We start from the raw sequence: 27,678 nt of genomic DNA, 5'->3' as shown, positions 1-27,678 counted from the left end.
TGTGTGCAGGCCATTTAAGAGGAAGTTTGGGTTTCCCACAGCCTCTGTCCCACCTAGATGGTCAGAATCCCCAGATGCTGTGTGGGCTCCTCTTCCCAGCACCAGGACTCCAGCTTGGGGAGCTTGGTATGGGGCCCGGGGTCCCTTGCTCCTCCAGAGGGAATCTCCACAGCTGAGTACCCCTTCTGATTCTCAACTCTCACACAGAGGTCTGGGGTCCCGTTCTGCATCTCTGCCCTTCCGACTAGTCTTGATGTGGCTTCCTCTTTATTTTTTTATTCATAGGGCTTCTGTTTGGCTGAACTTCAGATGGTTCTCCAGGTTGATTATTCTATGATTTAGTTGTAATTTTAATGTCTTCACAAAAGGATGCAGGCACAGTGTTTATCTACTCCACCATCTTGGATCTGTCAGTCTTCAGTCTTCAGCCTTGACCCTGACCCCACAGAACCAGTCAAAGTGGTTCTTCAACCCTCTTTTATGCATTATCCCTTTTGGGCTCAGCAGGCTGTTTTAATCCTTAATAATCAAACAAATATGTGGCAATGTGAGTGAGGACATAAAAGGATCAGTCTTAACTGATTCTGCTCATGGAGAGATGTTTTAGGTCAAGCTTCACAGAAGAGCCTGAAATGAGGATTCTCGTTAAGTGATTTGTTGAGGGAAGAGTCTCAGGAAAAGGGGACTAGGCTAGGCGTGGATGTGTTCTCCTCTGGAGCTCAGAATGGTCCCACCTTGAGACAAGGGGGTATTAGTCAGTCATTGGCTCTGGTTGCCTCTAGGCTGCCATATCTCCATTGCTGTGGCTCCCATCAGCCTCAGGCAATTTTCTAGAGGAGGATGTAGCTGTGAGATCTTAACAGTCAACACTCAGAGAAACTAGGGAATAGGAATGTGGCCCAGGATATGGGGGTCTGGGCTGGACCCCAACAACATTTCCTACAGAGAAGGATGATTTAGAAAGTGAAATCCAAACTCAAAGAAGAACTAGAGAAAATTTAGAGGAGACCTAATTACCATATTTAAAAGTTTGAGGACTTTTCATGTAAAGGAACCCATTCTATAGGCAGATCTAGGATCCATAATTGAACACTCCATAGAAGCAGATTTGGGTTTAACATAAGAGGAGAACATTGCATAATTAGAGCCATCTGAAAATAGAAAGGACTGCCTTGGGAGTTTCCAAAAAAGAAAAAAAAATAGACTAGGCACCATTTGGCAGGAAGATAGTGTAGGACATTAGTTAGACTCCTGAACGATGGGAAGAGAGAGATAATGGATAGGATCACACATGCTTGAGCCCTTGATGTTCTGGCCAGAGATTCAAGAGGGAGATGTGCAAAGGGAACATTCACTCAGAGCAAATACATTTCTATTAATTCAGGACTTTGGCTTCAATCCCCTGTTCATTACCCCCAGCTCTGGCTGGCTGGCATGTGGCCAGCTGAGAGGAAGTTTCATACAGTCAGAGTGAGCCCTGGCACACATATAGCACAACCTACAAAGCAGAGAAAGGTGGACCCTAAAAGAAAGGTCAAGCTAGACCCTCAGAGGGGTCACTGTGTATATCCATCCCAAAGCAATGCCAACCTTAAAAATAAAACAGCTGATTATTTTACCAGCAAGATGGGTTTCTTCGGGGTAGCATAGAATTGCAATATGGCAGAAGCCAACTATGGCAAAACCATAGGCAAGTCCAGAGAACAAAGAAGAGGGGCTTGCTTTTTTCAGGTTTTAAGAGCAAATTGTGGAGGGTTGTTTTGCACAAAAGTTCATTGGAGAAGAACAAGAGTTCAAAGTTGTAGCAGTTTCTCACTGGCAGCAAGTAATGGTTAGTAGGTCATTGCTAGAGTAGGCAGGGCTCTTCCTTCCATTTCTTAAAATCGGGAGGTGAAATTCCCATGTGATTACAATAATGTCCTCCCTTGTCAAAAGAATCCTTATCTTCCTTCTTCCTACTCGTTAAAACAGGCTGTACTAAGTGGTACCTACATGAGATGTTCCCCCTTTAGGGCTTTCTAACTCCATTTTAAATGAGGTTTCTCTTATTTTCACAGCCATATGGTCCAGTACTAGCTTTGAGTCTGATTGGAGATATGCCCTCAAATACGTGGGGCTTCTGTTTGGTGCAGAAAGCAGTGGAATTTTCTCCTGCCTCTAGTCTGGTTGCACAATGAAATCATTTGGGGGCCTTTAAAAAAATAATCACTGTCATGCAGGTCTCTGGTCCCGCTCCCCACATAAGAACGCAGGATATGGTGAGGCCAAAGAGGAACAACAACGGAGCCGTGGACAGGAGGTTCATACCACTATATTCTCACTGGCTGCTGGGTTGGAGACACAGGAAGCAGGAGCCACACGATCTGCAATCTGCCGTCCGCTTCTCTGCCAACCAACCAACCAACAAGCCCCTAGCGTAACCACGGCATTTATATTAGTGGCTAATGGCTAACCAGCAACAGCTGATGGCCACCCAGCCACAGCGGATGGCCATCTGATTACAGCTGATGGCCATTTACTACCTGAGTCAGCACCTTTCCACGTGAGGCCAAAAGCCTGGAAACTGCTCTCTGGGACTCTGTCCACACAATCACACTGTCCAGCTGCTCCCCGGACCAATAAAATCAGGATTACTAGAGTGAGAGGCAGATAGCAATAATTTTTAAACCCCCACAGGTGATTTCATTGAGTAATTAATGTTGAAGACCGTTGTTTTAGGGATAGCAGTTCTCAGACTTCAGTTTACATAAGAATCACCTGGAGGTCTTAGAACATCGATTACTGGGCTCCAACTTCAGAGTGTCAGAATCAATAGGTCTAGGATGGACCTGAGATTCTGCATTTCTAACAATGCTGATGCTGTTGGTGGGAAGACCACACTCTGAGTAATAAGTTTCTAGAAATAGTCTACACTGTCCCTGTGGGGACAGAGTCCCAGAGAGCAGTTTCCAGGCTCTCAGCCTCACGTGGAAAGGTGCTGACTCAGGTAGTAAATTGCCATCAGCTGTAATCATAATGGCCATCTGCTGGTTAGCCATTCGCCACTAATATAACTACCGTAACTACACTAGGGGCTTGCTGGTTGGTTGGTTGGCAGAGAAGCAGACAGCAGATTGTAGACCGTGTGGCCCCTGCTTCCTCTGTCTCCAACCCAGCCTCCAGCAAGAAGACAGTGGTATAAACCCCCTATTCATGGCTCCATTGGTGTTCCTTTTTGGCCTCACCATATCATGCATTCTTGTGCGGGAAGCGGGAGCTGAGACCTTGCATGACAGTCCCCCATCCCATCCTACCTGTGCTGATTGGGTATTTTAGCTTTCAACTGGCTAGTTCTTGGGGGTGGGTGGAGAGGAGTATCAATACATTAGGATGGTTGATAGGCAGTGATGAGCATTAAGTGACTTTGTGATTAGAAAAAAAATCTGGCTAGGAAGGTGCCTGTTGTAAGTGCGAGGGGATATTTCTCAGTTAAATTTAAACTTTTACTGCCAAGAAGAGAAAGTAGCTGATAAAAGTTGCATATATTTCAAAACAAGTGGATTTAAGTTTAAGAGTACTTATCTGGGATAAAGATGTTGTTTGGCTTGTTTGTAAAGTAAAAAAAAAAAAAAAAAAAAAAAAAAATTGGTCCAAAAGTAACACTATGATATGAAACAAATTCCCCAGTTAGGTGACATAAAGTCAGTCAAGAAAAGACAATATACTGGCCCAGCATTACAGGCAAATATTACAGTTGGTACTAACCATTCAACTTCTAAAATTTTGCCAGAATGAAAAATCATCTAGTGATGAAGAAATAACCAAGAAAGACTCAAATACAATTGCAAATGTTGCGTTTTCTGATTTAAGAGGCGTAATTTCCAAAGTAAAATTAAGCATTTTATAAACATTTTGCCAGAATTGGATCTTATTCAATAAAGTTATTAACCACTATTTTAAAACTCTTTGTGCTCTCTTCTTGTCTCTTCCAGCCTTGATGATTCAGGGTCTACAATTACTATCTATATTGACCTGAAACATTAAGTCCTTCTTTACCAAGTCCACTTAGCAGCTCTGCTAATTGCCCACCCATATCCTCTCTCCACTTTTACTAACTGGACCCACACATTTTTTCAGAGTAACAAAATACCCAGCTAAAATGCTCACCACATCACTCTCCTTTGTAGCTAAACAGCTGCCAGTGCTGGCCAGTGTAATGTGAGTGGAGGTCAGCAGCCGAAGCTTCCAGGAAACCTTTCAGCAGTGGAGGGACCCAGTTTACATGTGTGTTTTATACCTTGCATTTCATCATCCTCATCTCATCCTTCCCAACGTAGATGAGAAGCCATCTTGTGGCCGTGAAGCATTGTACCTGAGGACAAAGGCCACGTGCCAAGACTGGCAGAGTGGGAAGGTAAAGGAGTTTAGGATAATGATATAACTTCACGGTTTTATAAGCATCAGCTCAAGGCTTGCTGACCTCTCGTCTGCTTGGGATGAAAAAGAAATCCTTATTTAGATAGACCACCATGGTCCACTTTCTGTTTCTTGCAGCCCCAAACAACCCCAACTGGTTTATCTGTTTACTTCCTTGAAGTAGCCCTTTTACTGGTAATAGAATAGCAGTTCAGTCATTCTCAGACTTGAGTATGCGTCAGAATCCTCTGGAGGGCTTGTTGCAATGCAAATGTCTGAATTCCAACCTTAGATACTCTGATTCCATAAATCTGAGGAAAAGCCTAAGAATTTACACTTTTAATAAGTTCCCATGGGAGGCTAATGCTGCTGGTCTGGAAGCCACACTTTAAAAGCCTGGTGATGGAGATGCATAGAAAGAAGGAGAAAAACAGGTCTGTAATGGTTTCAGTGTTACCCTGCCTCAAATGAGAGCTTGGAGTGGGTGACACTTCAATGTCCACTTTTTTAATCCCCTAGTTCTGTGACTCTGTTTACACTGGTCAAAAGACCTGGATATCATCCATATTCAGCTGTTAGGTACCAGAACTCAAACTCTCAAAATGCTTGGGTAAATATTTTTTCAAGACCTTCTAGGTATTCCACAGTGGGTTGAAAGAATCTGTTGTTGGATTAAATATCTTCATGATATCTTGTCTTTTCCCTGAAAATACCAGGCCATTTCTTGGTATCCAGTTCACATATATAGTGAGTTTCAGGCAGCAACAACTTTTTTTTTGCTGTGTCTGCCTGTTGGGACCACTCCTTTCTAATGCTTACTTGAGGGAACAACTTTTCTCTAATATGAATGAGTTTAGAAGAAACTCAAGGTGACATTGTCTTTCCATTCCTCTCTTGAAGACTTTCACAGTGTCTACTAATAACTGCTAACTTTTCAAAGGAGTCAGGGAGATTAATTTTCTGCAAAAGCTGATTTATGGCTATCACCTCTGAGAAGATGGCCTGAGTCACTCTGCTTGACTCATGCTCACTGCAGAATACTCAGTGATAAAAATCTTTCCTTTAAACACAGAAAATATATGAGTAAACTTCAAGGTCCTCCCCCTAGTTCAGCAATTAATCTTGAGGCTAGATAGGAAAAGCAGAAATGGACCATTTGCGGAACAGCAAAAAGGGGTGCCCCAAACTAGGGTTTTCAGGCCCTGTCCCTTGGTTGTGACCATTAAGCTTTTGACCTTCATGTTCCCTGTGGTTCCCCAATTAGGAATGAGGTTAACTCTGCTCTGATTATAAGGCCTAAGTAGTTTAAATTTAAGATATTTTGATAATTTGCAGAAAAGGATAATGACTAAAAATAATACTAATACTATCATCTTATTGGTTTGTAGTATACTCACAGAATTATGCAAACATCAACACTGTCTAATTCCAGAACATTTTCGTTACCCCAAAAGGAACTCAATACCCATTAGTAGTCACTTTCTATTCCCCACTCCCTTCAGTGCCTAGAAATAACTAATCTACTCTTTGTCTTTATGGAGTTGCTTATGATGGATATTTCATATAAATAGAATCACAGAATATGTGGGCTTTTGTGATGGGCTTCTTTCACTTAGTATAACGTTTTCAAGGTTCGACGATATTTTAGAATGTATCAGTACATCATCCCTTCGTATGGCCAAAGAACATTCCATTGTATGGATATACTACATTTTATCAGTCAGTCGATGAACACTCGAGTGGTTTCCACATTTTGGTGATTATAAATAATGCTGCTGTTAGCATTCATGTAGAAGTTTTTGTATCAACATGTTTTTTAATTTTCTTAGGTATATATCTAAGTATGGAATTGCTGAATCACATGGTAACTCTATGTTTAACATTTAAGGATTTGCCAGACTGTTTTTTAGAAGTAGCTACACTGCTTTACAGTCCCATCAACAATGTATGAGTGTTTCAATTTCTCTACCCTCACCAACGTCTGTTACTGTCTGCCTTTTTTATTTTAGTCATTCTAATGGGTAGTGGTACCTCATAATTTTGATTTGCATTTAGGTAATGACTAGTAATGTTGAGCATCTTTTCATGTGCTATTGGCCCCCGGTGTATCTTCTTTGGAGCAACGTCTTTTCAGATCTTTCGCCCATGTTTAAATTGGTTTGTTTGTTTTTTGTTGTTGACTTGTGTTCTTCATATGATCTAGTCACTTATCAGATATATGATTTTCAAATATTTCTTCCATTCTATGGGTTGTCTTTTCATTTTCTTCATGGTGTTCTTTGAAGCTCAAAAGATTTTAATTTTGAAGTACAATTTATTGATTTTTCTTTTGTTACTTGCACTTTCAGTGTCATAGCTAGGGAATCATTGCCTAATTCACCATCAGTAATATTTATGCCCGGGTTCTCTAGCTAATATTTTTATAAATGTAGCTGTTACATTTCACTTCATTTTTACATATGATATGACGTACACATTCAACTTTATTCTTTTGCATGTGGCTATCCAGTTCTCCCAGCATCATTTGTTGAAAACACTATTCTTTCCCCCTTGAATTGTGCTGACATCCTTGTCACAAATCAATTGATGATGAATGTAAGAATTTATTTCTGGACTCTCAATTTTATTCTATTGATGTATAGATCTTTCCTTATTCCAGTACCAAGTGTTCAAGGTTATGACTGCAGCTTTGCAATAAGTTTTGAAATTATAAAGTGTGAGTTCCTCAAATTTATTCCTCTTTTTTTCAGGATTGATTTTGCTATTCTCAGTTCCTTACATTTTCATGAGAATTTTAGAATAAATGTTTCAATTTCTGCAAAAATGCAGCTGGGATTTTGATAGGGCTTGTTTTTAGTCTGTAGATTAATTTGAGTATTGCTATCTTAAAAATGTTAAGTCTCCCAATCAGTGAATATAAGACAACTTTCTACTTATTTAGGTATTCTTTAAACTCTTTCAACAATTCTTTATTATTTTTAATGTTCAAGTCTTGTACTTTTTTGCTTAATTTTTTCCTATGTATTTTATTTTTTGGATGCTATTATAAATGGGACTATCTTCTTAATTTTATTTTTGAATTTTTAATTGCTAGTGTATATAAATACAATTAACTTTTTTATCCATTGAACTTCTATCCTTGATAAACTTTTCTATTAGTTCTAATAGTCTTTTTGTGGATTCTTTAGGATTTTCTATATACAACATCCTGTCATCTACAAATAGTCTTATTTTTTTATTTCTAATCTGAATGCCATTTGCTTTATTTATTTATGCCTAATTGCTCTGTCTAGAATCTCCAGTATAATGTTGAATAGAAGTGGTGAGAGTAGACCTCCCTGTCATATTCCTGATCTTGGGGGAAAAACTTTCAATCCTCTGTTAGTATAATGTTAGCTGTGTGCTTATTACAGATGGTCTTCATCAGATTGAGGAAGTTTCCTTCTTTCCTAGTTTGTTGTATATTTTTATCATAAAATTTTGTCAGATGTTTATTCTGCATCTATTGTGATGATCATGTGGTTTGTGTCCTTTGTTTTATGAATATGGAGTAGTACATTGTTTGATTTGGGGATGTTAAACCAACCTTGCATTCCTGGGACAAATCCCAGTTGTTCATGGTATATAATCATTTGTATATGTTGCTTGATTCAGTTTTCTAGAATATAAACTATTTTTATTGTGAAGTGTAATTAAGAATATAGTCTCTGGAGTTAAACAGACCAGGCTATATATGAAATAGCATCTGACATCTATACTAGTTTTGTGACCATAAGCAAGTTACCTTCCCAATCTTTACATCAACTATAAAATGGAGATAATAGTAGAATATACTTCTATTCTATTAGGTTGTTGTGAGGATTAAATGACATGTTTAGACAATTTCAGTGTCTGACACATAGTAAGTACTCAATAAATAGTAATCACATAATAATTACTTTAATAAAACATTATGACCATGTCTCTATCAGCCAATTGGACTTTGTTAGTGGAATTATATTGTCTCTTTATTAATTAAACTTCATTTCCATTCAATCAACTTGAGAGTTCTAGAGGACTTTGTCCTAAGTGATTTGGAAGGTTACATCATAAGGGGCTATATATTTTTATTGTAGGAGGCAAAGAATATGCTAAATAACAGCCCCCTCATAATGCAGGATCAGCACCCTGGGGAGATGGGAGATACATATCATAGAGTCAGAGAAGGAAGAGACCAGGGGGAAGGGGGTTAAAAGGCAGGAGAAGTTTGGAGAGATACTTCAGCATCATAGAACTTGTACTACACTGAACAGGGTTTGGAAAAGGGTTTGCCCCAAGCAGTGCCAAGTGTGTCAACACAAAGGTAATGGTGAACAATAACGCAGAGATGGGAGTGGGAGCCATGAGGGTCTGGCAGGACTGGCATAGGGACTTCTTTCTGTATGTCACAGGGACAACTCTATAGACAGAGGGTACAGTGTGGGAGAAAGCCAAAGGGGGCTTGTAACACCAGCTCTGGCCTCACAGATATGAAAACTGGCAGAACTGAATTTAAAGGTGAGATAACTTCAGCAGTCTCTTAAGCATCCTTCTCACCTGCAGTTTTGAACATTGCTGTTCCTTCTTTGCAATGCATCTAGAATTATTCTTGTAAAACAAAGATCTGATTTTGACACTATTCTGCCTAAATTTCTTCAAAGGCTTCTCTTTCCATCCAGTATAAATCCCAAACTCCTTCAAATACTAGTTTACTACACACACACACACACACACACACACACACACACACACATATATATATATGGTAATTTGTAATTCAACTGACTGCTAGCCAAGGTGGTCTTCAAACCCTCAGCCTGTCTACAGACCCACCACAGCATAAGTTTGGAATATCCCTACTTGTGTCCACAGATCCAAAAAGGAAATAAATAAAATGTGGCTGATAAAGAGGGTGTTCTCTGGAGTTTGCACATGGCCCATCTAATTAGGAATTTGTCTGATCATGTGGGTTGATCAACATACATAGTAGATGACAGGATATTGAAATGTTTTCTTTCCCAGCTTCAAGGCTGTAGGCTAGGTGAGAACCATCATGTTTATTTTTGAAAAGATAAAATTTTGGTTATCAATATTTTTCTATAACAATTATAATTGCATTGATTCTGTTTAATTTGAGATAATATCTCTCCTAGTTTTGTGGTTTTGATGGTTTTCTTAAAAGCAAAACAAGACAGGATTTAAAAATTCCTAGGCCATTTTCTTTGACCACATCCGACCACATCTTAGTCTGGTTTCTAAGTTCCTAATGGTTTCAATCAAGTTCTCATTCTCCTTAAATTGTCGTGAGCTTGTTGAAGAGAGTTACAATTTCCTCCACATTTATTTGAAATTGAATGGTCATTAAAATACACACTAACTAACCCCTAAATGGATTGGACTTCTAAGAGATGTTTCAAAATGTATTTAAGGGGATATGAAAATAAATGATGCTCAAATGGTTAAAAGCCCCACAGTTCTTTTAAAGGCTCGCTTTAATTTAGGCTGAAATCCTCTGTATGTGCTGCAAAGCACTGCAAAGAAGGGAGTGGGGGCAGTTAGGGTGTCTGTGTTCTTTATCAAAAAGAAGGGGTAGGTGGAAATAGCAAAAGCAAAGAGGTAGAGAGTAATGGAGACAAAGAAAGGGAAAGTGGCTTTTGATTGGACCCTAACATTGTCTTAGAATTAAATGGATATAAGGCCCATGAAGGGATGCTTGACACCAGGTGCTGGGAAAACAGTCTCAGCAAAGTGCTGTGTACTAAAGAATAAGACAACTGTCAGAGCTACCTTCCTTCTGGGAACTACACAAATCTGAACGATAAGGAAACAGTGTGACTAAATACCAGGGGATCCCCTGCCACCCCCACCCCACCACCCCCGCTCCACATTCTATGTTGAATGCAACTTCCTGGATCATTTAGGAGCTGAAGGGTAGGCAGGAAGAACTCACTGAGATTGAATCTTCCTTGATTCAAGTGGAATAAAGACTTGGAGTCAGTTACAATTTTTTTTTTTCTATTGAAGAAAAAAAGCATTGTACCATATTTTTAACCATGAGAATTTCTGGAAGCAGAAGCAAGCTGACAACTTAAGTTAAAAATCTCTTTGATGTCTATATTTTCTCACCTCTGGGAAAGATGTCAGAAGCAAGCAGACATAAGTAAGGCAGGTACTTTGTGACTGTAATAAGAGCAGATGATCGAGGCAAATCCGTAGTGATGGAAATACTGCCATATACATTTAACAGGGGGCTTCTGGGTTGCATGCTTTAAGGATGGACTTACTGTGAAAAGACAAAGAGCTTCAAAACCCAGGGGTTGATCAAAAGGCAGAGGAATTTCAGGGTATAGCTAAAAAACAAAACAAAACCTGGGTTCAATCCTAGCATCACGACTTACTAGCTGTGTGATTTGAGGAATGCTATTTATCTTCCATGTACTTCAATTCCATAATTTCTTTGTGGGGATAATAATAGAGTGTCCTATAATATTACTGAGATGATTAAATGAACTAATATAGTCATATTATTTAAAGTATTATCTCTCCCAGGATTAGGGCTCAGTGAGTGTTAGTATCATCACCATCATCATCATTATTACATGGGACTGTGTCAGGTGGCCAGGGTATTAATCTAACTTTACTCCTTTCCTTTTGCAAAATGAAAAAGACTAGATCAACTAGACTAAGATCAGCTATTTCTAAGAATACCTTTAGCAGCAGAAATAATTTTTCAAACAAGATTCAAAAGAAGCTAAGTTTATGTGTACTCATTGATGTTATTTTGATTTTAGTTGCTTAAATCAAAAAGCAAAATAAAAGAAACTTGTGGGTTCACATTACAAAATAGTCCAGGAAGACCCAACATCCTCAAAACATAATGTCTTAATAAAGAACACACTTGAAGTAATTACCAGCAGGTTAGATGAGCCAGAGGATCGAATCAGCAATTTAGAAGACAAGTTAGCAGAGATCACCCAAGTGGAACAACAAAAAGAAAAAAGAATAAAAAACAATGAAAACGGTTTAAGAGACCTGTGAGATAATATCCAGCACAACAACAAGCACATCATAGGGATACCAGAAAGTGAAGAGAGGGAGCAAGGGATCGAGAACATATTTGAAATAATAATGACTGGAAACTCCTTCACCTAGTGAAGGAAATCGACATACAAGCCCAGGAAGTGCAGAGATTCCAACCAAGATGAACGCACACTAAGACACATTATAGTTAAAATGGCAAATGTTAAAGACAAGGACAGAATCCTAAAAGCAGCAAGAAAAAGACAGTGGGTTACATACAAGGGAACTCCTATAAGACTATCAAATGACTTTTCTACAGAAACTTTGCAGGCCAGAAGGGAATGGCAGGAGGTATTCAAAGTGATGAGAAAGAAAGACCTACAACCTAGATGGCTTTATCCAGCAAAGCTATCATTTAAAATTGAAAGAGAGATAGAGCTTCCCAGAAAAGAATAAGATAAAGGAATTCATTACCACCAAGCCAGCAATGGAGGAAATGTTAAAAGGGCTTCTGTAAACAGAAGAAAGATGAAAACCATCTAACTAAGGAAGACCAGATATACAAATTTTAAAATGGCAATAACTATGTGCCTATCAATAATCACTTAAAATGTAAATGGATTAAATGCTCCAATCAAAAGACACAGGGTGGCTGAGTGAATAAGAAAACAAGACACTTGCATATGCTGTATACAAGAGACTAACCTCAGATCAAAAGACACACACAGGCTGAAAGTGAAGGGTTGGAGTAAGTTATGTCATGCAAAAGGAAATGAGAAAAAAGCTGAAGTAGCAATACTTATATCTGACAAAATAGACTTTAAAATGAAGAATATAATAAAAGACAAAGAAGGGCACTACATAATAAAAAAGGGATCAATCCAACAAGAGGACATAACCCTAGTAAACATCTATGCACCCAACACAGGAGCACCTAAATATATAAAACAGATATTGACTGACATCAAGACAGAGATGAACAGTAACACTATCATAGTAGGGGACTTCAACACACCACTGACAAAAGGGACAAGTCCTCCAGGTGGAAAATAAATATGGAAACAGCAGCCTTAAAAGACACAGTGGACCAGTTGGATTTAATCAATATTTTCAGAGCATTTCACCCCAAAGCTGCAGAATGCACATCCTTCTCAAGCATACATGGAACATTTTTCAAGATAGACCACATGTTAGGCCACAAAGAAAGTCTCAATTAATTTAAGAAAATTGAAATCATATCAATTGTCTTCTCTGACCACAGTGCTATGAAATTAAATCAACTACAAGAAAAAACCTGGAAGACACACAAATACATGGAGGCTGAATAACATGTTACTAAATAATGAAATGGTCAACAATGAGATCAAGGAAGAAATTAAAAGATATCTTGAGACAAACGAAAATGAAAACACAATGATCCAAAATCTATGGGATGCAGTGAAAACAGTCTTAAGAGGGAAATTCATAGCAATGCAGGCCTACCTAAAGAAGCAAGAAAAATCACAAATCAACAGTTTATCCTTACACTTAAGGGATCTGGAAAAAGAACAGCAAAATAAGCCCGAAGAGAGTAGAAGGAAAGAGATAATAAAGATCAGAGCAGAAATAAATGAAATAGAGACCAAAAAAAAAAAAAACACAAAAAAACAATACAAAAGATCAATGAAACCAATGGTTTTTTCAAGAAGATAAATAAAATTGACAGACCTTTAGCCAGACTCATCAAAAAAAAAGAGAGAGAGGACCCAAATTCATAAAATCAGAAATGAAGGAAGAGAAGTGACAACAGATACCACAGAAATACAAAAAAATAAAATAAAAAAAAATTAAGAAATTACTATGAGCAGCTATATGTCAACAAATTAGACAATCTGGAAGAAATGGATAATTTTTTAGAAGCATACAACCTCCCAAGGCTAACTCAAGAAGAAATGGAAAACCTGAATAGACTGATTACTACCAGGGAAATTGAATCAGTAACCAACAAGTTCTCAACAAACAAAAGCCCTGGACCAGACAGCTTTACAGGTGAATTTTACAAAACATTCAAAAAAGAATTATCACCTATACTTTTCAAACTATTCCAAAAAATCCAGAAGGAGGGAAGGCTCCCAAACAATTTTTACGAGGCCACTATCACCCTGATCCCAAAATCAGACAAAGACACTACAAAAAAATAAAACTACAGGCTGATATCCCTACTGAACATAGATGCAAAAACCCACAACAAAATATTAGCAAACAAAATAAAAAATAAAAATCATAATATCATATCAATAGATGCATAAAAAGCATTTGACAAAATCCAGCAGACATTTATGATAAAAAACTCTTAAGAAGATGGGAATAGAAGGATCATAGCTCAACATAAAAATGCCCATATATGATAAACCCACAGCTAATATCATACTCCATGGGGAAAAGCTAAAACCATTCCCTTTAAGATCAGGAACAAGGCAATTTTGCCCACTTTCTCCACTTCTATTCAACATAGTGCTGGAAGTTCTAGCCACAGCAATCAGACAAGAAAAAGAAATAAAAGGCCTCCAAATCGGTAAGGAGGAAGTAAAATTGTCATTATATGCAGATGACATGATACTGTATATAGAGAACCCCAAAGACTCCACCAAAAATCTATTAGAACTGATAGATGAATTTAGTAAAGTAGCAGGATACAAAATTAATATTCAGAAATCAGTTGTATTTGTATATACCAATAACCAACTATCAGAAAGAGAAATTAAGAAACGGTCCCATTTACAATTGCTTCAAAGACTATGAAACACCTAGGAATAAATTTAACCAAAGAAGTAAAAGACCTGTACTCAGAAAATTATAAGACACTGAAGAGAGAAATGAAAGAAGATTCAAATAGATGGAAACACATACCACGCTCATGCATAGGAAGAATTAATATAGTTCAAATGTACATACTGCCTAAAGCAATATACAGATTCAGTGCAATTCCTATCAAACTACCAAGGACATTTTTCACAGAAATAGAACACATAATCCTAAAATTTATATGTAACCATAAAAGATCCCAGGTAGCCTCGGCAATCTTGAAAAATAAGAACAAAGAGGGAGGTATCATGATACCTGACATCAAATTATGCTACAAGGCTACAGTAATCAAAACAGCATGGTACTGGCATAAAAACAGACACATAGATCAATGGAACAGAATAGAGATCCCAGAAATAAATCCATGCCTATATGGTCATTTAATCTACGACAATGGAAGCAAAAATTTGCAGTGGGGTAAAGACAGTTTATTCAATAAATGGTGCTGGGAAACCTGGACAGACACATGCAAAAAATGAAGCTGGACCACCTCCTTACACCATATACAAGAATAAATCCAAAACAGATTAAAGACTTAAATGTAAGATCTGAAACCATAAAACTCCGAGGAGAAAATATAGGAAGAACGTTTACAGACATTACCCTGAGTAATATTTTTACTGATATAACCCCTTGGGCAAGGGAAGTAAGAAAAAAAATAAACATATGGGATTACGTCAAACTGAAAACTTTTTTCACAGCAAAGGAAACCATCGATAAAACAAAAAGGGATCCTACTGAATGGGAAAATATATTTGTCAATGATATATCTGATAAGGAGTTAATATCCAAAATTTATAAAAAGGTCATTCAACTCAACACCCAAAAAACAAGCATCCCAATTAAAAAATGGGCAGAGTACATGAAAAGACATTTTTCTAAAGAGGACATACAGATGGCAAACAGACATAGGAAAAAATGCTCAACTTCACTAATCATTAGAGAAATGCAAATAAAAAATACAATGAGATACCACCTTACCCCAGTCAAAATGGCTATCATCAATAAATCAACAAACAAGTGCTGGCGAGAATGTGGAGAAAAGGGAATGCTTGTGCACTGTTGGTGGGATTGCAGATTGGTGCAGCCACTATGGAACACAGTATGGAGGTATCGCAAAAATCTGAAAATGGAACTACCTTATGATCCAGCAATTCCACTCCTAGGTATCAATGCAGAGAAATCCAAAACACTAATTTGAAAAAATTTATGCACGCCTATGTTTATTGCAGCTCTAGTCACAACAGCCAAGACATGGAAACAAACAAAGTGCCCATCGGTAGATGACTGGATCAAGAAACTGTGGTAATTTGTACAATGGTGTAAAGAAGAATGTACAATGGCCATAAAGAAGAAAGGAATCTTACCATTCGCAATGATATGGATGGACCTAGAGAACATTTTGCTAAGTGAAATAAGCCAGATGGAGAAAGACAAATACCATATGATTTCAATTATATGTGGAATCATTCTTTAAAATAAAGGAACAAATTAATCAGAAATAGTATCAGAAACATAGAGGAAAAACTGAGGGTTGCTAGATGGGAGGGGGGTGGGATGAGGGAGAAGGTGAGGGAATTAGAGAGCCCAGTTGGTAACCACAAGATTGCCACGGCGATAAGAAAGTCAGTTTGGGGAATATAATCAACAATGTAAAGATTTTGTAGAGTATCCGATGGACACTTGTCTTATTAGGAAAACCACTTCAGGGAGAGTGTAGATGCCTGATCACTGCACTGTACACCTGAAGCTGAAGGAAACTGAATAATAATGAATGTCAACTATAATTGTGTGTGTGTGTGTGTATATATATATATATATATTCACAGGAAGTGGAGTTCAGCATAAGGAATAGAGACAGTGGAAATATAACTGTTGTATGTGATGTCAGAGGGGTAGTAGATTGGGGGAGCGGGGTTATCAGTTTATGAGGGGTATAAATGTCTAACTATTACATTGTTATGTACATCTGAAACTAATAAAAATAATAATAAAGTGCAACCCGCCCCCAAAAAAACCCATAATGTATTAAAGCAATAGTAATTTATTAGTATCTCTCATAGTTCTGGGGTCAGTAAGGCTCCTCTGTGTACCTCTGGTTTCTGGCTCTTGTTGTTTACAGTCTGACAGCGGCCAGGGCTAGAGTCATCTTGAAGGCTTCTTTATTCACACGTGTAGCATTCCCTGGTCTGGAAAAATCAAACAGCTGGAGCTGGAACATCTGGGGCACATTGGTCATTTCTCTCTCTCTCTCCCCCTTTCATGTCTCTACATGGTATTGCTAGCAGGGCAGACTTGGTATGGTCACAGTTCTTACAAGGCAGCTGAAGACATCAAGAGTGAGGGTTCCAAGGAAACAAGGAGGAAGCTGCATGCCCCTTTTCAGACCTAGCCTTGGGAGTCACACAGTGCTATTTCCATTGTACTCTTTAGGTTGAGGCAATGACAAAGCTGGTTGGCTTTCAAGGGGTGGAAACATACACCCTACCTCTCTTTTGGGAGGAATGTCAAAGAATGCATAGCTCTCTTAAAACCATCAAACCTCTTGAGTGTGTCTTTGGGTCAACCTAAACAAGGTGTGCTTTCCAGCTCACTGAAAAACCGCTTCATACTTCTTCATTTTATAGATTATCCTTAGCCGTGCTGTTCTGATTCCATCCTGCCCTTGGTGGAAATGAGGTGAGATTATCGGGGCAGAGCAAGAAAAGTGGTTTCTCAAATAACTGTAGGCCAGAAAAGAGGTTTAGACATCAAATGCAAACGCAATGGTCTCCATCTGGGCACATTGACCTATTTTGGATAGTTGGGATCCCTTCTAACTCTTGTGGAAATATTTCAATACCTCACCCTAGTACAGTTTGGGATTTTGCTATAGAACACAGCTAGGATCGAGGATAACATTCTCTTTACCCTGTACTTATTAAAAGCAGTGAAATACTCTGGATGAACTGTCATGCAAACTGATGTTATTACCCAGAGTTTGATCATTTTTGAGGAAAAGATAATGTCTTTAAAGTGAGCTCTGGTGTTAATTGTAAACTTTGGCATGGCTTACAGTTAGGATAAAAGGGAAAATACACAAATATCTGACTGCACCAATGATCAGTGCTGTGCTTTCTGTGAACACTCTATCCCTGTGGTGATTGCCAAACATGTAAATAAAATCAGAAGATTTAAAAAAAACTTTTACTTCCCCCAGTCCTATACATACTTTCTAGAAAAAATACTGAGAACTCCAGAGGTGGCTGATACAATCGCAAATGTATTCTGGAAGCCTGAACCTATTAGTTAAATTTCCCCAAGGTAGAAAATCACAAATATTTATTCAAAGTACATGCATATAGCTCTCTATCAAAGTGATACCCCCCCACCCCAAGGGACAGAGCTATACTAGATTCATTAACTTGGGGCTAATACTGAAAGAAAGGGAAAAATAAGATGCTGTTGCTGGAAAAAAATCAACAGGTAGGTAGAATACAGTACCCATTCAATCAACAAATATTTAAGTTCCCATAGTTCCTAGGGTTATCATGGTAAAGAAAACAAAATGACTGTCTCATGAATTTTGTGTTCTAGTAAGGGAGAGAGATAATAAATGGGTGCAAATAAATACATTGTACAATTGCAGGTAAGGTGAGGGAGAATGACAGAGGTAGGCTGTGGTTTAGATAAATTAACCGCAGCAGGGTTCTCTGAGGAGCTGAGATTTAAGCCGGACCTGAATAGTACACAGCAGTGAGTCATGCAAAGTCATACAGGAAGAAGGCTTCAGGCAGAGGGACTGTCAGAGAATGAAGCAAGACATCCAGTGGTACAGGCCGAAACAGAGAAGTACACGGGGCAGGAGACTTGCAGCAACACATATCTGGCTGGGCTTGAGATATCTGGTGGTGAGCTGTATCTAGAAAGAAACGGTTCAGCTAGTTAAACAAGATTATGTACAGCTCAGGACCAGAGCATCAGGAAAACACTGATATTATGAAATCTGGGTAAATTCTTCCTCCACAGGTAAAGATTGATCCTTGAGGTCTGGGTAAAATTGGGCTAACTGGTAAGGTCCAGCTGCTGCCTAGAAGAGATGTGTAAGCCCCATAGCAGGGAGGCTCTGACAAGTTTAATTTTGGAGTCCATTGGTTTTCAGAACTGAGGGTCAGGTAACCTTATTCTATGGGATGAAGGTGGAGGGTCATTGCTTTCTTCTTGGCTTAAGCGACCATTCTGGAAATGTGCTGGAATACTGTATCCTTTATAAACTTTAACTACAGTGTGTCTGAATGGAGTTAAATTAAAAAAGAAAGAAAATCACAAGACATTGCAATGTTTTCTGTTCTGCAGTAGGCAGGTGAGAATAACCCAAAGTCTCCAAGTGGCCTATGATCTCTCGGGGTTCCATAATGAGCAGATATTCCAACATAACTTGCACCTCTACCCACACCCTGATGCCAAGATCTAATTTTTTGGCTCCCGAAGTCGCTGCAGGGCTTGGTGATTCTGTCGGAGGAAACTGCTGTGTATCCTCACATGATGCAGTAAGGCCTGCTTGCTGCTTTCTGTGGATGCAGAATTTTTCAGATTCCTCTTCTTTTCTAGGATACTATGGCAGAAGGGTAGAGCTGACTGTCTGTTTTTCATTGTGGCTCTTTCCATCTACCCTCCCAAGCATATGATGTCTTTTGCTTTCTGTCTGATATTTTGGTCTATTCTCCAAAACTGTGTACTTTTCTTTGAGCATGAATTGCTTTCTACCACTCAGGAGTGGGGACCACTCCCCACTTTGTGCTCCTATCTTCAGCTGGTCTACATGGTCTCGTCTCGGATCTTCTTCCAGTACTTCAGCAGACCTCTGCTATTCTTGGACATCCTAGAAGTAGAGAGATCCCTCCTTGCTCTTCCCATGGAGGATGTCTTTCAGTAGCGTCAATACCATGTTTCCCTGAAATAAGACCTAGCCGGACCATCAGCTCTAATGTGTGTTTTGGAGCAAAAATTAGTGTAAGACCTGGTCTTATTTTAATATAAGACCCAGTCTTAATATAATATAATGTAATGTGATATAATATCAGGTCTTATATTAATTTTTGCTCCAAAACACACATTAGAGCTGACGGTCCAGCTAGGTCTTATTTTCGGGGAAACACAGCAGAAGTTCAACAAAAGATATCACTGATCTTTGAAGTCACTGACCTGCCTCTCATGATTCCTTATTCTCTCCTGTGCTTCTAATAGCTCCTATCTACTTCCCAGCCTATTGACAATACTCTGTCCATTATCAGGCTCTGATAAACTTTACTTCACCGCAGCTTGCGGTCCTTAGTCAAGCTTAGAGGAAAGTTGGATTGGCAGAGACTAAATTGGCTCAAATTTATTTCCCTTTCTTCCTGAGTACACAGCTAGACTACATTTCCCAGAACGCTCTCAAGTTAGTTGTGGCCATATGTGTGAGTTCTATCCAGCAGAATGAATCCCATAAAAACTTCCCATGAGATCGCTTCCACTTTATGTTTCCCCCGTCTACCAGCTAAACGGAGAGTATTCTAATGAACTAAGAGGGGGAGTCATGAAATGAAGAAATCTGTGTCTCACCAAGAAGAATCCAGTGAACTTTGTATGAATAAAAACATAAATTTTCAGATTGTTTAGATTGGGCTACTGAAATTACAGAGGTTGTTATAGTAGCTAACATTTACTGTAAGTAATTCAGTTGGTCACATCCCTTCCCTAAAGTAGTGCCCCACACAGACACATATACATCCTCCTAAACTCCTCCTAGATCCCAGACCACCTTGATAAATCTATGGCTCACTCCCAAGAGGCACAGCATCTAATTAGGAACACATGTATGGGAAGCAGTGGCCCCTTTCCCCCACACAAAATCAGTGATAGCTAACATTTAGTGAGTGCTGGCTGAGTGCCAGTCATTGTGCTAAGCAAAGGCAGATATTACAGTGAAGCTATTGAAGCTGAAACTTTCGGCCTCTTGCATGCATGGAACCTTCCCAAGGCCCAGGAAGGGGCCTTAGCATGTTCACATGGTCATATGTTTTTACAAAATTTGCAGATGTGAAATGTTTCCTTTTTTTTTTTTTTTTATGTGTAGGAAGGTATATTTGTATAAACTTCAGGCCCCATCAAATCTGGATACAGACTTGAGGCTGAGGTTTAATGTGTATTTTCAAATGTCATCCTCGCAGCAATTATGTAATAGGTACTATTATCTTACAGAGAAGAAATTTGATGCATGAAGATTTTAAGTAACTTGCTGTAGGTCACCCAGCTCTAACATGTTGGAACCAGGACTCAAGCTCAAAGCCCAAGTTTTCCACCCTTATTGGGTCTCTAGCCGGTGGGTCACGTGCATGTTGTCCAGGAAACCAAACAAGTAAGGAATAAACAGGAGTGGCGATGTTTAGCATATTCCTCTCGGCCCCTTTTGTATGACTTCCTTTGGACTCACCCTAATTTCTTCAGTCCCAGATAAGATGGGCTAGAGCATTTCTTCAGGGCTACATTACAGTGTAAATTTCATAAAATAGGGAGCATATAATATTTAGCATCAGAAGGTTTGAGTTTTAAAATAAAGCAACAATGGGATGTAATGGCATAGATTTTGCCAAGAGATGGGTGGAGGTAGCAGCAAGCAATTGAATCAAATGATGGGCTGTGGGGATGTCAAAGGCAGTGGAACATCTTCAAAGCTCATTACTGCCTCAGCTTCCTGTGGCTCATATGGTATCAAGGAATGGAAAATGTGGAGAAGAAACAGGCAGGCTCGGAAAGGGGGATTAAAACTCGCATCTCCAGATGAGCCTTCAGAGCCAGCCAATGCCCCCCAGGCTTGTGTGTGCATTCCCAGCTGTTACCTGTGTGGTGGTTTTATGTCCAACTAATACGCCAGCTGGCAGAGTTTTATTTCCTTGTTGACTTTTTTGCTGCCACCTGGGGAGTCTTGGTAACTGTAAACAAAGATTTAGAACACTAATAAAGTGTCCGGCGCCAATGTGTTTGACTCTGTGCAGGTACTAAAATTAAGTAACCTGTGGATGAGCAGCTGGTATGAAGGGATCCTAGTCACATGGGCTAGTGGGAGCAGGAGGAGGCCAGAAGCAAGCAGGTGAGGTGAGAGAGAAAGGGATCAGATTGCTGAAGCTCCTGGTTCAGAGCTCAAAACTTAGGCACTTGTAGTAGATTCTGTTGGATGGACAGGGGTCCCCAGCCCCCAGCTGCTGTGAGTGTTGACCGATAAGGACTCACAATAGGACCTCTCCCCAAGATTAGCCCTCAACTGATGCCTAGGAGGTTACACCCCTATGCCCCACCCACCAGGAGAAACCTATAACAATGGCTGACTAATACAGGGATACAAAAGGCAGGCCCTCTTGCCTTAAGGAGGGGACAATTGTGTCAACATTGTGAACTATGCCCCAGAAACTTTCACGGATCAGGACAAGTTAGATTTTACCTGAGCACACATCTTCACTTGGCTTCTTTCCCTATACTGTCTGCTTTCCTACCTTAGATGCTTCTCTTGAGAGTCTTCCCTCAACATACCATGGGCACCTGATTTTTCCTATCTTGGGCTATGCTTCTGGAGAATCCGACCTAAGGTGACACTGATGGTTTTAGGCCTCCATTCTCACATCTAATTCTAGCAGGAAGTGGGCAGGGCTTTGAAGCCTGAAGTGCTCAGAGATGTGTATTCAGGGCAAACCCTCCACCTATGTGTATATATGAGGGATGGTGGTGTCATGCAGGGTGTCATGTGGGGACTGACCTCCCCCTCCCCACATAAGAATGCAGGATATGGTGAAGCCAAAAAGGAACACCCATGGAGCCATAGATAGGGGAGTTCATAGATATTCTTGCTGGCGGCTGGGTTGGAGACACAGGAAGCAAATATCCGCCAGTACCCCAACAAGGGGTCTTCCTGCACCTCAGTCTCTCTGGAGGCCGGGCAAGACGCACATAAGAAGTAGGATCCAAATGATCCACTATCCGCCATCCACTTTTCTGCCTGCCAACCAATCAACCAATCAACAAACCAACCAGCGTAGCCACAGCAGTTATATCAGTGGCTAATTGGCTAACTGGCTACAGCTGATGGCCAACCAGTCATGGCTGGTGGCCATCTACTACCTGAGCCAGCACCTTTCCACATGAGGCCGAGAGCTTGGAAACTGCTCTCTGGAACTCTGTCCCCACAGGTGGGTAGAGATTGAAGACATATTTTGAGGAGCAGTTGTCAGCTCCCAGGAAAAACGAGTGGGCAGACAATGGATGTCAGGGCCTTCACCAAGAAAGTACTATGACTTATAGGATACATGGAGGTTCAAGGTTCATGTCTGGCTCACCAAATCCTGTGGGTGGCAAGACCCAGATACTTGTTAGCCATGGGAATCTGGGCAAGTTAATTTTATGTTCTAAACTTCAATTTTTTTATCTATAAAATGTCGTGTAACATGCATTCAAGAAATAGTAACTATTTTGTTATCTAAATATTATTCTAAGTCATAGTGAATAGTGACATTTTTGCCTGCTATGCAGTGGACCTGGATTTCTACATAGGACCCACCTGTAGATCCAGACTTGGAAAGCAAAGTAATGCACAGCTGGGGGATACAAACTATGGGCTGAAATAATGGCCAGACCAACCTGAAAGGCCACAATGATGCTTTTATGGCTGCCCATGGTTCTGCATATTAAGGCCCAGAGCCCTGAGTCGTGTTTTTGCATTTTTCAGAGCCAGTCTTAAGAGGGAGAGAGAGAGAGAGAAAGACAGAAAGAGACAACTATAAGCCAAGAATCCTCCAGATTTGATCATCATTCATCCAGAATTGCACCCAAGAGGGACTGTTGGAGACAGAAAGTTGGCCAGTCAATAGTTATTGACCCCCAAGTCTGAAATTGCAAGAGAGAGTTTTTCGCTAGCTTGGCAGACACTACATTCACAATGCCTAAATCAAACTGGAGATTCCCAAAGACAAGAGCGTCAGGAACTCTCGGCCACTCAAATGTTCTTTTCCTAGGACCACTGTACTCTCTCTCTCCTTCTAGTATAGAGTTGTCTGGTCCTCGTTTTAGGAACAGGTTCTAAGAAGCGGTCCTTGAGATGAGAATTCACATGCAACTCTATGTATTAAGGAGGTTCTCTTGGGAAAAATTGGGTGCAGAAAGCAGGACAAAGAGGGAGGAAGCCAAGGCGAGTTCCAGCCTCAACCTGATTCCACAGGGGAGATTGGGAATGTAAAGCACACTTTAGATTTTGGCGTAACTCCAAGCAAAGAAATTGGTCTTTCATTTTCCCACCCCAGTCAATCATTGGATAAGGGCTAGTTTCAAGGACATAAAATCCCAGGAACTTCTGTCTCTCAGGAGTCGGCCTATCAGCTCAAGTGTGGTTCTCCATAGAGCATCACAGATGGACACTTAGAAACAAAACACTTAGAAGTCAACAAAAGGTGCCCTGAAAAGGTCAAAGGAATCCAAGGGACTGTGAATGGAATACCAGTGGACAGGCTACCACACTTAAAATTATTTTAATGGACTGAAAAAGGCTAGTCATTTCTATAAATATGCAATTTATTCTATAGGTTTTAGTGTTATAAAATGGAGAGGGCATAGGATTTAGCATTAGAAGACTAAGTTTTAGTCCTGGCTCTGACTCATAGAACCTAAGTGACCTTTGGTGTGTCACTCAATTTCCCTGGGTCTCAGTTTCTACAACAATAAAGAGGGTTTATTATTTTTGTGCTTTTTGATATAAATTGATATTTTCTGCTGGCTCTACAGGTTTTTGATATATGTGTTTTAAAACCTTGAATAGAAGGGCAGGTTTTTTTCTATTTTTGTCTTGTAATTTTGTCATTTTAAAAAAATATTTCAAGCCATAGTGTTAGCCATTTAAATATAGAACTGTTCCTTTTATCATTATGTAATGTCTCTTTTTATGCTTTTTGGTCTGAATTCAATTTCTTTTCACATTAATATTGTTATATCAACTTTCTTTCAGTAATTGCCTTTTTTTTTCTAATCCTTTATCTGCAGATTTTCTGGATGATTATGTTTTAAGTATGTCTGTTGTAAACCACGTATAGTTGAATTTTTTAAAACCTGGCCTGATAATCTTGTTCTTATAGGCAACTTGAATTCCTTTACGTTTATTTTGATTACTACTCTATTTAGACTTAGTTATGTGATCTTATTTTGTTTTACACTTACCATACTCTTAATTTGCTTCTTTTTCCACTTTTCTTTCTTTCTGTTTGATAGTTTCAAATTTTTAACATATTTACTGAAGTGGAAAAAAATTTTAACAAAGTTTATGTTATTCAGTATCTCTGCCCTTTTCCCAAATGACCCAAGAATTTAGTATGTTTTGATTACTCAATGAACACCTTACCCATCTATGTTTTCCTTGGTATTATTTGAATTATCTCTAGTTATGTGAAAAATACATTTTTAAAAAAAATGAATCGAGTAAATTAAATTTATGAACGTATTTTACTAAATTCTATAGTAACTATTGTTTCTGTATTCCAATCCATCCATCTCTGTCTCTCGAGCTGTTTTCTTCTGCCTAAATTACATTCTTTAGTACCGTAGTTACTTCAGTAAAAATCTGTGGTTAATAATCTCTTTTACTATTTTCACTCCATCTAGAGTGAATTCACTTCCAGTTGTTGATTTTGTTGCTGTCTTTCCTTGCATTATTTCCTTACATGTTTTAGAATTTTATTTTGTTTATTTATTTTTAATTAATTAATTAATTTTTTACTTATTTATTATTATTTTTAAGGAAGGCGCAGCTCACATTGGCCCATGCGGGAATCAAACTGGCAACCTTGGTGTTATTAGCACCAGGCTCTAACCTACTGAGATAACCAGCCACCCCTAGAATTTTACTTTTGAATGGAGGCTGAGTTCCTCAATCTCTCTCTCTCTCTCTCTCTCTATTTTTCTCTCTCTTTCCTCCCGCACCCCATGTCTCACAATTTTGTCTCAGATTTATATTTGATTTTTTGTCTCAGATTTGTCTCAGATTTATATTTGATCATTTTTTCCACTGTATCCTAAGAACATTTAGTCTCAAACCAGGTCTTGTACTGGTAGTTCAGGACTTCCAACCTCCACTGATACTGAAATTATTACCTATTTAGCTACTAAGTCAGCAGTTAAACCTAAGCTGGATGAAAGACTTTCCTACAGCATCCATGCTACAAGTTTTATAGACCTAATAGCTCAAATGATCATTTTAAGAGCTTATTTCAGCCTCTTTTAATGGATGAAGAAACCTTAGATTTGCTTCTGATTTCAAACAGTGAGTTTGAAGAGAGAGTCTCTTACTTCCCATGATACCCACAGGAACCCAGATTTCAACATTTGCTTGTGGATCTGGAATTGACTGCTTTGTGTTCACTTCCATTTACTTCTTTGTGTTCACTTCCATTTTTAGTCTTCATATTTATCTCAATGTTTAGGATGACTATGTCATCTTAAATTTCTCTTTTTAGATACTGTATTTTTTATCAGTCAGCTATTGCCACATAACAAAGCACTCCTGAAAACTGTGCTTTGTTTACTATAATAGTCATTGATTATCACTCATGTGTCTGGGGTTTGGCTAATCTGGAATGGGCTCAGCTGAGCAACTCTTCTTCACTCTGTAGGAAGTGAGATGGGAGAAAAAATCCTGGCTTATTTATCTTCTTACTATCCAGTCTCCTGTTGCTACCCACCACTTCCCATTAGCTAAGCTCAATGGTAGCCAAAGAACTAGGGCACCATGATGAAGCCATAAATGTCAGCCCCCTGGAGCACAGGGCTTGGTAGAGAAAGTGAGAGGGGGCAACAGAGAATATCCAGCACATGGCCCAAGGAAAGTCATAGACAGTTGGTAAATCACTGGAGACTGAGGTGCAAACAGAAAACCAAGGTTCACAAGTCTCAAAAATGTGTGATCACTCAAGAGAGAGTTTCAAAAATCATTCTTTTTGGGCTTTTGGAAACTGGCAACTCTTGGCTCAGATGAAAGATACAGAGACAGAGGGAACTCAGTATCTCCAGTGGGGAAATCCTGTTGCAACCTTTGAAAGGTTGTCTTGCACTTAAAGAAATATTGTACATTTTGGACATTTTATTATGTAGGTCTTATTAATGTAGTATTTTGTACTGAAAAGAATGAGAGAAAGGCAATTTTTCACTCATTGGATGCTGGAGTGGCAGTCGGGAAAGCTATTGAGTTCTAGCGTTACCACTGTCAAGTTTTGTGACCTGGACAACTCATGTGTCTTCCTGAGCCTCTGGTTTCCTTCTGTAGGTAATGAGGGGTATGAATCAAATGCCTTCACAACTGTGATAACTCAATATTTAGGGTTTATAGATGAGATGAATGGCACTTGTAGTTTTGCTTTTTTTGTTTGTTTTTTTTTAATTAAAAAAATATTCAATGCTGACTGTGCATGTTCAGATCTCTTTACTGAATCACTCAAACTAATGGGAATCTAGTGATGGAACTTCATATTTTCTGTCTTCCGTACCCTTTTAAATCCATTATTTTCTTTTGTGACTCCCAGGAAAAGGGGAGCCAACCCTGACAGCCACCCAAGGCAAAACATGGTTTGATAATGGTAAAATGAAAAAGCTAAAAGCCTGTAAATTTAGATTTCCAGCATATGTGCTGAATTCCTGGCCTCAGGGACATCCCAGTAATTATCCAGAATTATGCATCATTTACCTACTTCAATTTTCTAAGAAATTGTCAGTTTTAAGGTCAGAGTTTGACAATTTATTGGTTTGTCCTGTAGAAATAAATTGGGGGCATCTGGGGCTAAAGTCTTTAATGTGTGCAGTTGGGGCTATAGAAGTGAAGCTTCCTGCTATTTATAACTGAGCAAGCTTAATTGCTGCTTTTCAATCTAAATAGAAAGACTGTTTACTGCTGTTTTAATTGTAGCAAGCTGGTGAAAAAGAATGCAGGACCTCTTCAGTAAAGGCAATTCAATAAAAGCATTTTGTCAATAAATTATTATTGCCATCATGAAAACCATGCACCGCCTTCAAATATAAAGCAAGCAATAGCTAAGCTTCTCCTTTGATGGACCCAGGAAAATGCTTTTAAATTTTCTTAATTCATTCTCTTTTTCTCCTGTTTTCATAGACCGTTAGAGCTGATAATGGTATTGTGGATTTTCTTAATCTATAGTCTTCATTTTAGAGAGGGAAATCTGAGTTCCCTGTGGAGGGCTATGACGTGATTGTGTCTAGAGTCACAAAAAGTAAACATCATCTGGGAAATCAGAACATCACCCCTCTTTCTTTGTGTGCCTGGTGGGAAGAGGATTACGGTGCACACCAACCATTTGTTTGGGGAGTTCTCTTTATAAAGCTCTTCTCAAATGTTTTCTA

The 27,678-nt window shown here is 39.1% G+C and overlaps 1 long non-coding RNA gene across 2 annotated transcripts in view; it reads left to right on the top strand.

Annotated features, from left to right (window-relative positions):
• LOC141568291 (uncharacterized) overlaps positions 1 to 27,678 on the top strand; it is a 156,155-nt gene that overhangs the window by 78,626 nt on the left and 49,851 nt on the right. The window lies entirely within an intron of this gene.

This window comes from Rhinolophus sinicus, linkage group LG13 (assembly GCF_036562045.2).
Source record: "Rhinolophus sinicus isolate RSC01 linkage group LG13, ASM3656204v1, whole genome shotgun sequence".
Classification (NCBI taxonomy): Eukaryota; Metazoa; Chordata; class Mammalia; order Chiroptera; family Rhinolophidae; genus Rhinolophus; species Rhinolophus sinicus.
This window is presented reverse-complemented; position numbering and strand designations above follow the sequence as displayed.